Here is a 12,741-nt window from a genome sequence, read left to right as displayed (position 1 = left end):
TCTTCCCTTGGAGGGGATGCTGATACGAACTAGCGGCTCCTGCCCCTTCCGGGACCGCCTTTGAGACTCCAGAGCCTCACCTGACTTTCCCAGTGAGAGAGTGGGAGGCAACAGACTCCTCCCGCCTTTCGAAGAGGAGGGTCCTAAGGCCGAAGCGCCGGGGAGGTGAGCGAGGCCAGAGCTGTTACCCGGAACCCAGAGGGAGGGAGGAGCATAGACGCTCTGCCAGAGGCGCATCGCGGAGAACTCAAACTTTGGCGGGTAAGGATTTTAGGGGCTCTTGAGCTGGGAGTTCTCGGGGAGCTGGGAGATCTGCTGGGTCGCTGATTCCAGCCAGCCAGGAGATGGATTAAAGAATCGGTACAGGGTAGAGGGGTGGCTGAGCCCAAGTGCAGGCGCGGCGCTGTCCTCAACCCCCGGTGCTGAAACGGGCCGCTTCTGGGCGCGAGAGAAAAGGGCCTGCTCTGGCATCTGTTCCCATCCCGGGCACACACACTCCTCCAGCCGAGATCACAAGACAAATGTGGCTCCTGTGCCCAAGTCCATTACACCCCTTATACTCACTGCCGGGAGCCGCTCTGGGCCGAGCCGGGCTGAGCCGTCGGGGCAGGAGCCAGAAGGAGCTGGACTGGTTCCCGCTGGGGACAGGAAGGGAGTCCGGCCATGACATCGCCCCGAGGACACTTCCCTAAATACCCTGTAACCCAGATGCCTGGCCCCACGCCTTCATGGCAGTCCGTCCTGGAAGAGGCTATCTAGCCGCCTCGTTTCTGCAGCTTCAGGTCGGGGACTAGAACAAGTCTCTCCGAGTCCGCGCTGCGCTTGGTGCATTGTGTCCCTGGCTTGGAAGGAAGCAGGAGCTAGGGAGATCAGCAGACCGGGGTTGAGGGACTGCCTCCATTAGACCCAATTCAGCCTTGGGAATCAAAAGAGACATGTGGGCTGAGGAGGAGGCAAAGAGTTCAAATTATTTAGTGAAGTGAGCACTCTTTCCTTCTAACTTTTTTTAATGATAAAATCATAATCTACAATGTTGGTCAGTTGGTGCTTGGGGGCTTAGTGCTTAGGTATCAAGGAGAAGAGGGAGCAGGCTCTCTGATCCCTTGCAATCCCCTAACCGGATAATCATACGGGCTCTCTGTCCTCGTCTTCAGGCTTTTCTCCCCAGCTCAGCTTCCACCCCCACCTCCAATGCCAGAGGGGGCTGAGCCAGCTGGTCCTTGTGCTCTGGCCATCCAAGCAATCCCTGGCAAAGGCTGGGGCTGGGTAACTAGGGGGATGGAGGGAGTTTCATTTTTCTCCCCTTGTAATTCCTCAATTCACAACTGCCCTACTTTATGCTGTTGTTGAGATTTTAAACTTTGCCATTCTAAAGCGGGTATCTCTAGCTAGTTATGAAATGTGGTGGATGAAACCAGGGAAGAGCAGAAAGGATCCAAAGTCCACTGTTGGGCCACTGGCCATGGATCCCACGCCTCCAACATGCAGTTTGCTTGCTCAGGGTTCCCAGTGGGAGACCTGCCACTTCTCTCCTGTGAAGGAGAGCCTAATGGTAGATGCTCCTCACCAAATCTTCCAGAGGGGCAAACTGGGGTTGGTGTGATCACTGGTACCCCAGATTATTGGGCAGTAACTGCTCCCTCTGGGTTCAGGCTCTCTCCTAGAGTGGGCTGTACAGACCCCTAACTTTATGGACAGTCCACCAGCAACCCCCCCCCACCCTGCCTTCCCCCAGCATATGCACACACACAAACACACACATACTTGTCATTCATAAAACCCAGTAACAACATGATTGTCTGGGCACAGAGTCACATACTTCCTCAGTGAGAAATCACTGGAAGGGGCAGTGAAAAGTTGGGCTTTTGAGAGGGAAGGTGACTACTATTGCCATTGCTCTCTGTACAGGGTCTTATAAGACAAAGTCATGGATTCTTGAAAATTCTGCCAGGCCAGGGAAGCCCATTGGGATTTCACTGAGCGGTGGAAGCTCCTTTGGCATGGGTGGGGACCCTTTCTTCACATGAATGCCCAAGAACATGCACTTTTCCCCCTTCAACCTCTGTTAAGCTGTAAATGGGGTCCTTGCTGAGCACAGGATGCCAGGAGAGGGTGAATGACTGCTCTGTGGGTACCTGACTGATCAGAGCAAGATCTCAATCACTTTAGCTGGGACTTTGGCCAGCACTGCGTGTGCTCATGGCTTTGATGTGCCCATTTTTATGCCTTTTCTATCCTCATTCACTATCTGCCAGCAGTTGTTCTGCCTGATTAATAATGGGGTTGCCATGGTGACCAATCTCCCGTCACTATGGTACCCAGGAGATAAATAGTTGGAAGCTGCTGAGGCTCTTCCTTAGCTCCTCCAAATTTTTCAGGGACTGTGGGTTTCCTGGGGAAGTGAGGGGAAGGATGGCAATAACCAGGGTCTGTGAAGACCCCTACACACATACACATGCCCTTCCTAGAGGCCTGTTCACCTGAAATCTTCTCTAGTCTCTGCCAACCACTATGCCCTCCAGGTTCAGATGGGTCAATCTTTTATTCTCCATCCCCAGTTGCATACACTGAGGCCAAGGGGTAAATGGTTTTCCCTCTAACCTAATTACTATTAGGTGCATAGTAACTACTCCTGAGTACAAATCACAAGACTTAGTCCAGTGGGAGATAGAATTAATTAAACAAATACAGTCCATGCTCTCTGGACATTACAGTGTAGTGTGGGAAACAAGCCCTTACATTCCCTGTCAGCTGGGCTCTGCTCTTGGCTGAAATAGAGGTAATAATAGTTCCCTGAAAGTAGAGAGAAGTGTGAGTGACTGACTCCCAAGGGAGGTCATACTGGAGTTGGAACTTAAAGGATGGTAGGAAGTTCAACTGGCAAGAAAGAGGAAAGCCTCTCTCTAGGCAGAGAGACCAGTGGGACCAAAGGTGTGTGGAGTCATCAGGAGAGGACAGGTCCTACTCTGGTAACATGTAGAACCTCTCAGGGGCTAGCCCATCCATCACTTATGCAATGTCTGAGATTAGGAGGAACTGGGGGACTCTGCATCACAGGACAAGTCCACTGGCCAGAGTGTGTTATTCAGTCCTCATCTGGCCTGGAAAGGAGGCCAAGAAATACAGGAAGCCAAAGGTGAGATTGGATGAGTCTGTCAGTAGGAGGGACAAGAAAATTCATCACACACCAGGAAAACATGAGTAATTTGGTTTGAATGGAACTACCCTTTTAGGCTGATAAGATCCAGGTTATGAAAACTCTTGAATGTCAGGTTAAGACTGCATGCTGGGGAAAACAGGCAACATCTGAAAGTTTCTGAGTGATGTAATTCAAACTACCTTTTAGAAAAACCCTGGTATTAGTGCAGAAGATTCATTCATTCATTCATTCCATACCCACTGAGAACCTCCTAAGTGCCAAGCCTTGGATGAATTATAGAGGTGAGGCAATTATTTCAACAATCCTGGGAAGGGAGGCCAGGGTCTGGACAGTGGTGGGGGAAGAAGAAGCCAGGACCCACACCCTCACTCCAATTCTGAAATAGTGAATGAATGAGTAGAAGGGGATAGAGGAGACAGAGAGTTGGTAACATAAGTGACAGGACTTGGGGATTTGGGATCTGGGGAAGTGAGGAAGAAGGAGTGGAGGCTCTCATTGGATCATGAGTGGGCTTGGGTGTCATTCATGATGTTAAGACAGGGCGCAGGGGAGAGAGGGGAATTCGAGACTAGTTGGATTGGTGCCTGGCTATGCTGCACCCTCACTGCATCCTGGACTTCATCTAGTCCCCACAGCACTTTATTTGCCCTCTTTTTGCAGAACTTCACGCATTCTCTCTCTCTTGCATTACAACAATGCAGTGTAGGGGTTAAATTCAACCAGCTTTCATAAACAAGTTTTGCCACTCGGTGATTTTGAACAAGTTATTCAAACATTCTGAGTCTCAGTTTCTTCATGTGTAAATTGAAAGGAATAGTTATAATACCTGTTTCAGTGGGTAGTTAGGAGGAGTAAGTGAATGTAATTGGAATGAATTCCTGAGCACAGCACCTGATACACTGAGTGCTCAAAATTAGACATGAGCATTTTATTTTTTTCATAATGATAGCATATTACTTTTATAATCACATCCCAAAAATTAATTTTAAAAAAGTTTACCTTTGTGCCTGCAGCTCGGCTAGGTGAAATAGGTCCTTGATGAAGGAAGAGAGGTTCTGCGGCTGCCCTTATTTGCCCTTGGTGTGTGTGTGTGTGTGTGTGTGTGTGTGTGTGTGTGTGTGTGTGGAGAGTGAAGAGGGTAGAAAATTCTGAGGAGAGCATCTGTAGAGCTGGTTATGGAGATATGGATTCTCCAGCTCTAGCAACATCTGTAAAGCAGTTACATCCTCTTGGAATCTCAATCTGAGCAGCTGAATCTCATTGCAAATCACTTAGAAACTGAGTACACTTAAAGTAGAGGAAACCAGAGTCCCCATTAATTCTGAGTCATCTCTGTAAAAGACCAAGACACTTTCTAGGCATGAGACAGGCCTCTGTCTGGCGGTTGAGTAACATAATTGATAACCTTGGTACAAATTCAGATTCTTTCATCCCAAATCTTTTCCTGTGTTAATTTTTTCTCAGACGGGAATTGAAAATATGCACCTGGCATATGCAAACTTGCCTTTGCTTGCATTATAAAAATGCATAGAGTTCAGAAGAGAGAGAAATCCACCTCAAAGCCACTCAGAGCTTTCCTTGGGAAACCAGACACAACTCTAATTCAGACTCTTTCTCCCTATCTTGGTGTGGGGATATTCATGGGTTTGCCTATCCTCCACTCTACATGAATTCTGAACTCCATATCCCCTCATCACCTCAAAGTTCAATCTGAGCTTCTGGACACACACCTGTGGTCTAAGACCTGAACTGCCGTTTTGGACTTTTACCAGGCAGAAGAAGGCAGCTTTGATATCTACCAGTCCCAGAAATTGGTCTTATTTCTTGAGAGGCAGGAGATTGACTTTGCAGGCTCTGGGACTAGATTTCCTGCTATAGTCCTGGCTGTGTGAAACGTGTGCCTTGGTTTGCTCAACTATAAAATACGGATAATAACTTACCTCATAGGGTGATTGTGGGGATTAAAGAGTTTGTCCATGTGAAGCATGTGAAACTGTGGAACAGTGCCTGGCATAGTGTAACTCCTCAAAAATGTGACCAATATCATTATTATTAGTGTGATATTTTGATATTTCTCCCCTTTATTATACTTATATTTTGTGAGTTTCTTATAGCAGGTATTGTTAGTTTTTCATTTTAAAAGAAGTTTTGCTATGAGATTTAACATTACTTTTTAAGATATAACTCACAGGCCATAAAAGTCATCCATTTAAAGTATACATTTCAGTGCTTTTTAGTAATCTTCACAGTGGTGTAGTCATCATCACAATATAATTTTAGAATTTTGTAACACCTCCAAAAGAAACCCTGTAGCTATTAGCAGTCACTCTTTTTTCTGGCCACTCCTTACCCCAACCCTTTCCCCAAGCAACCACTAATCAACCTTCTATCCCAGTGGATTTGCCTACACTGGACATTTCATATAAATAGAATCAGAGAACATGTAACTTTTTGTGTCTCGCTTCTTCCACTTAGCGTAATGCTTTCAAGGTTCATCCATGTTGTAGTGTGTATCAGTATTTTATTCATTTCCATTGCCAAATAACATTTCACTATGTAGATATACCACATTTCGTTTATCCAGTTATCATCTGATGGACGTTTAGGTTTTTTCCACTTTGGAGCTTTTATGAATAATGCTGCTATGAATATTCATGTACAGTTGTTGTATGGATGTATGTTTTCCTTTCTCTTATGTATGTATAACCTTTAAGAGTAGAATTATTGGGTCATATGTCAGCTATGTTCAGCATTTTGAGGAATTGCCCCACTGTTTTCCAAAGTGACTGTATCATTTTCATTCTCACCAGTAGTGTATGAGGATTCTAGTTTCTCCATATCCTTACTAACACTTGTTATTGTCTGTATTTTTATTATAGCCATTGTAGTTGGCATGCAGTGGTATCTCATCATGGTTTTGATTCACATTTCCCCATGATTAAATATGCTTATATTCATGTGCTTGTTGACTATGTATCTTCTTCAAAGACATGTCTATTCAAATCCTCTGCCTACTTTTTATTATTATTGAATTATAACTGTTCTTTATATATTCTGGATATAATACCCTTACCAATACATGATTTAAAAATATTTTTTCCCATTCTATGGGTTGTCTTTTTACTTTCTTGACTGTCATTTGATCCAGAGGTTTTTTATTCTGATGAAGTATAATCTATTTTTTTATCTTTTCATTTATGCTTTTGGTGTCATATCTACAAAATCATTGCCTAACCCAAGGCCATGAAGACTGTGTGTTATTCTAGAATTCTATAGTTTTGGCCCTTATATGTAAGCCTATGATCCACTTTGAGTTCATTTTTGTGTATGGTATATATTCTTTTGCATATGGATATTCAGTTTCCCCAGCAAAATTGTTTGAGAAGACTATTCTTTTTTCCATTGAATTATCTTGTTATCCTTGTCAAAAATCAATTGATTATAAATGTGGGGATTCTTATTTCTGGACTCTGAATTCTATTCCATTAATCTACATACCTAACCTTAATGCCAGTACCACACTATCTTGATTGCTATAGCTTTGTAATAGGTTTTTGCAATCTGAAAGTGTGAGTTCTCCAACGTTGTTCTTCTTTTTCAAGATTTCAAGATTGGCTATTTGGTGTCCCTTGAATTTCCATGTAAATTTAGGAACAGCTTGTCAATTTCTGCAAAAATTCCAGCAGAGATTTTGATGAGGATTGCACTGAATCTGTGAATAATTTGGGGAGTCAGCTCTCTATAGATAATTTGGGGAGTCAACACTATATTAACAATATTAATCCTTCCAATCTATGATCAAGAAATTGTTTCCAATTATTTATATCTTCAATTTCTTTCAACAATGTTTCATAGTTTTCAGTGTAGAGATCTTTAATTTCCTTGGTTAAATTTCCCAGGTGTCTTATTGTTTTATGCTGCTATTAAAAATGGAATTGTTGGGGCACTTGAGTTGATTGAGCATCCCACTATAGCTTAGGACATGATCTCACTGTTCATGAGTTCAAGCCCTGAGTCAGGCTCTGTACTGCACTGACAGTACAGAGCCTAGTTGGGATTTTCTCTCTTTTCCTCTCTTTTTTTCCTTCCCCCACTTGCATGCTCTATCTCTAATAATAAATAACCTTTTTAAAAAATGGGATTATTTTCTTAACTTCATTTTATTATTATTCAATGCTAATGTATAGAAATACATTTGATTTCTGTATACTGACTTGTATCCTGCCACACTACTAATCTTATTTATTAATTCTAATAGTTTTTAGTGGATTCCTTAAGATTTCTTATATACCAGATATGTCATCTGCAAAAAGAAATAACTGTACTTTTTTCTTTTCCAATCTGGTTGTTTTTATTTTATTTTATTTTTTCTTGTCTAATTGCCCTGGCTGGCAGTGTAATGTTGCATGGAGGTGATAAGAGTGAATATCTTTGTCCTGCTCTGATTTAGGGGAAAGCATTCAGCCTTTCACCATTAACTATGACATTAGCTGTGGTTTTGTCATAGATGCCCTTTATCAGTTTAAGGAAATTTCCTTTTACTCCTACTTTGTTGATTGTTTTTATCATTAAAACATGTTGGATTTTGTCATATGATTTTCTTATGTCTATTGAACTCATCATGTAGCTTTTGCCATTTGACTAATATGCTGTATTACATTGATTGATTTGGGACGTTAGATCAACTTTGCATTCTTGGGACACATCACTTAATCATGATATGTCTTCATTCACTTAATCATGATACGTGGCTAGATTTTTGTTTGCTAGTATTTTGTTGAGGATCTTTGCATCATAATGTAATTTTCAAAGTACCCTCTCATGTAAGTTCTGATATTCAAGTTGTCTCTTTATATTGTACCATGTCCAGTTCTGCTTTTGAGGCCCTAGAATGTTTTTATTTCTTCCAATAGGATACATTCATGCACAAACTATGAAAGGGCCATTTAACACAATATTTGTATTCTACAGTTCTGTTCCATCATGAAACTTTTGAAATAGAAGGATCTTTCATGATCAACTGAGCCTTGGTTTTCAGCTCTGTTCCACAGAGTTCCCTAAGGTATTCTGTGCACACTTTAAGTTTTTTATGTATATTTAAATAATTTAAAAACCCAAATAAAGCTAACATTGACATGTGCCCTCTACAAAAATTTAATATACTGGATATCATGGTCAAAATTAACTTGTCCCACTGATTGTTGTTTTTTTTTTTTTGAGAGAGAGAGAGAGAGAGAGAGAGAGAGAGAGAGAGAGAGAAGTGGGGGGAACAGAGTGGGAGAGAGAGAATCTCAAGCAGGCTCCATGCCCAGCACAGAGCCTGATGTGAGGCTCAATCCCATAACACTGAGATCATGACCTGAGCCAAAATCAAGAGCCAGATGCTCAAATGACTGAGCCACCAGGGGACCCATGTTTTTATTTTTTTAATTGAAATATAATTGATGCACCATGTTACATTAGTTTCAGGCACACAACATAGTGATTTGACAACACTATACATTATGTGATGCTCACCACAAGTGTAACATCATCTGTCACCATACTACACTGGTATAGTACTATTGACTATATTCTCTATGCTTTACCTTTTGTCCCCATGACTTATTCATTCCATAACTGGAAGCCTGTATCCCCTTCACCCATTTTCCCACCCCCCCCAACCAACCATCAGTTTTCTCTGTATTTATGGGTCTATTTCTATTTTTTTGTTTGTTTTTTGATTCCACACATAAGTGATATTTGTCTTTCTCTTTCTTATTTCATTTAGTATAATACCCTTGATGTCCATCCGGTTGTCACAAATGGCAAGATCTCATTTTTTATGGCTGAATAATGTTCTATATTGTCTTTGTCCATTCATCTGTTGACGAACACTCAGGTTGCTTCCTTATCCCGGCTATTGTATATAATGTTGCAATGAACATAGGGGTGCATAAATCTTTTTGAATTAGTAATTTTACTTTTGAAGTAGGTAAACACTCACTAATTATCTTTATAAATGTTTTCAAATACATTTAAGTGAAATATATAAGTAAATGTTTTATTCATTGGGTTTCTGTGAAAGATTTCATTTACAATAAGTCCATGTCCATCAATGGATAAAGAAACTAAAATGTTGGTCACTTGCCCAAATTGTAGGTTGAGCTAAAGAGAGAATTCAGCTTCCTTTTCTCTAAGTACAGTGCCCTTGACCTCCTACATCTTTCCAATGTCACTTATCTCAGACAAAGAGTATTTTACTAGCGTTTTCCCCCTACATAAGCCTAGGGTTGCTTAAAAACACACAACCCTCATCATTGACTATAGTAGTGTCTGTTCTGTCCCTGGTGTTTGTTTCACAGGTCTCAGAGTGATTAAGTGGCTTGGCATTGAATATTTTTCTTTCATCCTGCAGTTTCCAGATGGGATAGGGGAAGAAAGGAAAGGCAATCCAACTTTGGACAAAGTTCCAAGACATGTAGATCTTGTGGGAATTATTGACTGACTTATCTTTGACATTTAATTTGACAAAGTGAGCCTGTCCAACTTCACATTTACTGAGAATTTACTGAGTGCTTTTGCCCAGAGTGATCCTGAGAAAGCTGAGTTGTGGAGAACTGAAATGGATGAAACTCAGAGAGATATTACTTCTGAGAAGATTGAAGACCCTAGGTAATAAAAGTGATCTGTCTCAGCTGGAGAAAATAAAGGCTTGTCCCAAGTATGCCTGTCCATCATATAGTGGGGGCTCTCCTCTGTTTGGGGTTTCAGGATTTTTATTTTGGCGTGACTTTGTTCTAGATTTGGTGCTTCACTAATGGGACCTTCCAACCCCTGGCTGCATAGGAGTCATAACCAAAGACAATGATAACTCAGAAAGTCCTCCAGTGGGTCAGAAGAGTATGCATCTTGGACTCTTGGCACCTCTCTATTGTCTCAGCTACATTTAGAGCTTGGGGAATGATAAGGTTTCAAATGACACAAACTGAACCAAGATTGGTTTTCACATTTAAGCCAAAATAGAAAAGGACAGAACATGGACAATATTTTTTAGTATAAAGAGTTAGTCATTATAAGTGGGAACCAAGATTTTTTTCCAGAAGCACATTTTAGTTTAGAAGAAGGGACTTGATATGTTTTGACCCTCTTTGTTGCTTACTTGCTTTTTCCCTTATAAAGTCCCATCCATTTCTTTTTTAAAAATTTTTTAACATTTATTTTATTTTTGAGAGAGAGAGAGAGACAGAACATGAGCAGGGGAGGGTCAGAAAGAGTAGGAGACACAGAATCTGAAGCAGGCTTCAGGCTCTGAGCTGTCAGCGCAAAGCCTGATGCTGGGCTGGAACTCACAATCTACGTGATCATGACCTGAGCCAAAGTTGGATGCTTAAGCAACTGAGCCACGCAGATGCCCCAAGTCCCATCCATTTCTAAACAAAATAGAAATGTTTAGTGTGACTCATTCACAGAGCATTGTGAGAATCAAATGAGTTAATATATATTTAAAATTATTAGAACAGTACGAGGCAGAGTGTAAATGCTCATCAAATACACAACTATTGTTATTCATGTCATCATTGCAAGTACTCTCCTGTTCTTCCATTTATGGCACCCACTTTTATCACCCGCTATGTATATATATGTTGGCATTTTGGAGGATAAAATATTTTTAAATTTTTTATGTTTATTTTGTTTTTGAGAAAGAGAGGGACAGAGCATGAGTGGGGAAAGGGCAGAGAGAGACAGAGATACAGAATCGAAAGCAGGCTGTAGGCTCCGAGCTGTCAGCACAGAGCCTGATGTGGGGCTCAGACGTACAGACTGCAAGATTATGACCCAGCTGAAGTCAGATACTTAACCGACTGAACCACCCAGTCACCCCTAAAATACTTTTTGTATAAAAGAAAATAGGTCTTGCCCTTAACTCTTTTGGGGTCAATAAAGGAATGAGAAAAGTATGAAAACAACTGGAGTACAGGTGAGATATGTTAGATTCCTCACCTACATGTCCAGACCAAGAGCTAAGGAGAAGGCTAAAGATATGCACCAAAGCACAGAAATCACAATCAAATTCTTAATGCGCACAGCGCAATGGCCAACACATGGTAAATGTTGAATAACATGAAATAATGCTCCTCATGAGAGCATTATTTGGTGGTCCCTGAGGCAGAATCAGTGCCTCTCTTTTCCACACTGCTCCTCACCATGCCTCTACCTCTATTTAAGCACCTCTATATCTTACTCCCCTCCCTGTCTCCATTCTTGTTTCCCCCTGCAATTTTGTGCTTTCAAAGACAGAGATCTATCTTCCTCATCTTCATAATATTCAGGGACATGAAAGGAATCCACAAGTGTGTTGGGGGGAAGAGGATTTAGTAATGTTGTAAAAAAAAAAAAAAAAGGGAATTATCTGAAGCAATGTGTTAGTCCCCCAGTCAAGCTCCAGGAAACTCACATTTGTTTGAGAGATGCTCACAAACCACTCTTAGACTCACACCTAGGATCTACTTCAAGGTCATCCTGGTAGGTGGCAGGTTACATCTTCTTCCTGTGCTTGAAAATTAAAATTTTATTTGTGCATTTCTAATCTCCTGCAGTGGGTGTAATAAACAAAACAAAGCACTTCATGGACTTCAGGGTCAGACAGACCCAAGCCTGCACTTTCTCATCTGCAAAACCAGTATCACTATTACCTCTTGGGGCTCCTGAGGATTAAGGAATAAAGGATATGCAAGTTCCTCACACTCAGGGGTCCTGACTGGATGGCAGTTTTCATTTTCAACAGTCTCCTCAGGATTACTGACTGTGATTTCATAATCTTATTTGTAAGTTCTCCCAGAGTTTGTCTGGGGCAGAAAATGTGATAATTCCTAGGGCAGTTGGGGAATCACTTAGGATGTCATGATTTAAAAACTGGTAAACCAGAGGAAAAGAATTATTTATTCTGCATTCTCTGCATGAACCGTACCTCTAAACAGCCAAATAAGTAAAATTTTTCTTTAATGATATGTCAGCTAATTGGTGAAGAAGAAATGCTAGAATATCACCAATTTCCAACTTGTAATGAAATCATATGTCCAGGCAATAATCATCAATGGCTGCTAACATCACCCAAAGAAATACTTTTACAAAAAAAATTGAACCCAAATTTGACCTAATCTCTGAGTGCAACTGCCAGTTAACAGAAAACATTGTCGAGTTGGAATTGGCAAAAAATCCATACTATAGCAAACTCTGGAGTACAATTATGTTTCTTCCACAATGAGAAAGAAGAAAATGCATCAAAAACTTTAGTTTAAAAAATAACAATCAGCCAATTAGAGTATGTGGGCCTTATTTGTGTTTTTTTTCTGTCCTTGACAGAATGCATTAAATAAGCAAACACCACCAACAAGCAAAACAAGTACTACAATGTAAAAATATTTTAAAAAATGATAACCCTCTCACATGCATAAATGAAAGGTTGCACACAAAGAACTCACATCTTTTCAAGCTTCAATAGTAAATATTCTGCTACTATGTATTAAATACTGCATGGTTTGCCCAAGCTAAGATGAAACTACATCATAAATCAATAAGCATTTTGCATTTTCTTTCAT

This window comes from Suricata suricatta, chromosome 4 (assembly GCF_006229205.1).
Source record: "Suricata suricatta isolate VVHF042 chromosome 4, meerkat_22Aug2017_6uvM2_HiC, whole genome shotgun sequence".
Taxonomy (NCBI): Eukaryota; Metazoa; Chordata; class Mammalia; order Carnivora; family Herpestidae; genus Suricata; species Suricata suricatta.
Note: the sequence above shows the minus strand (reverse complement) of the source record.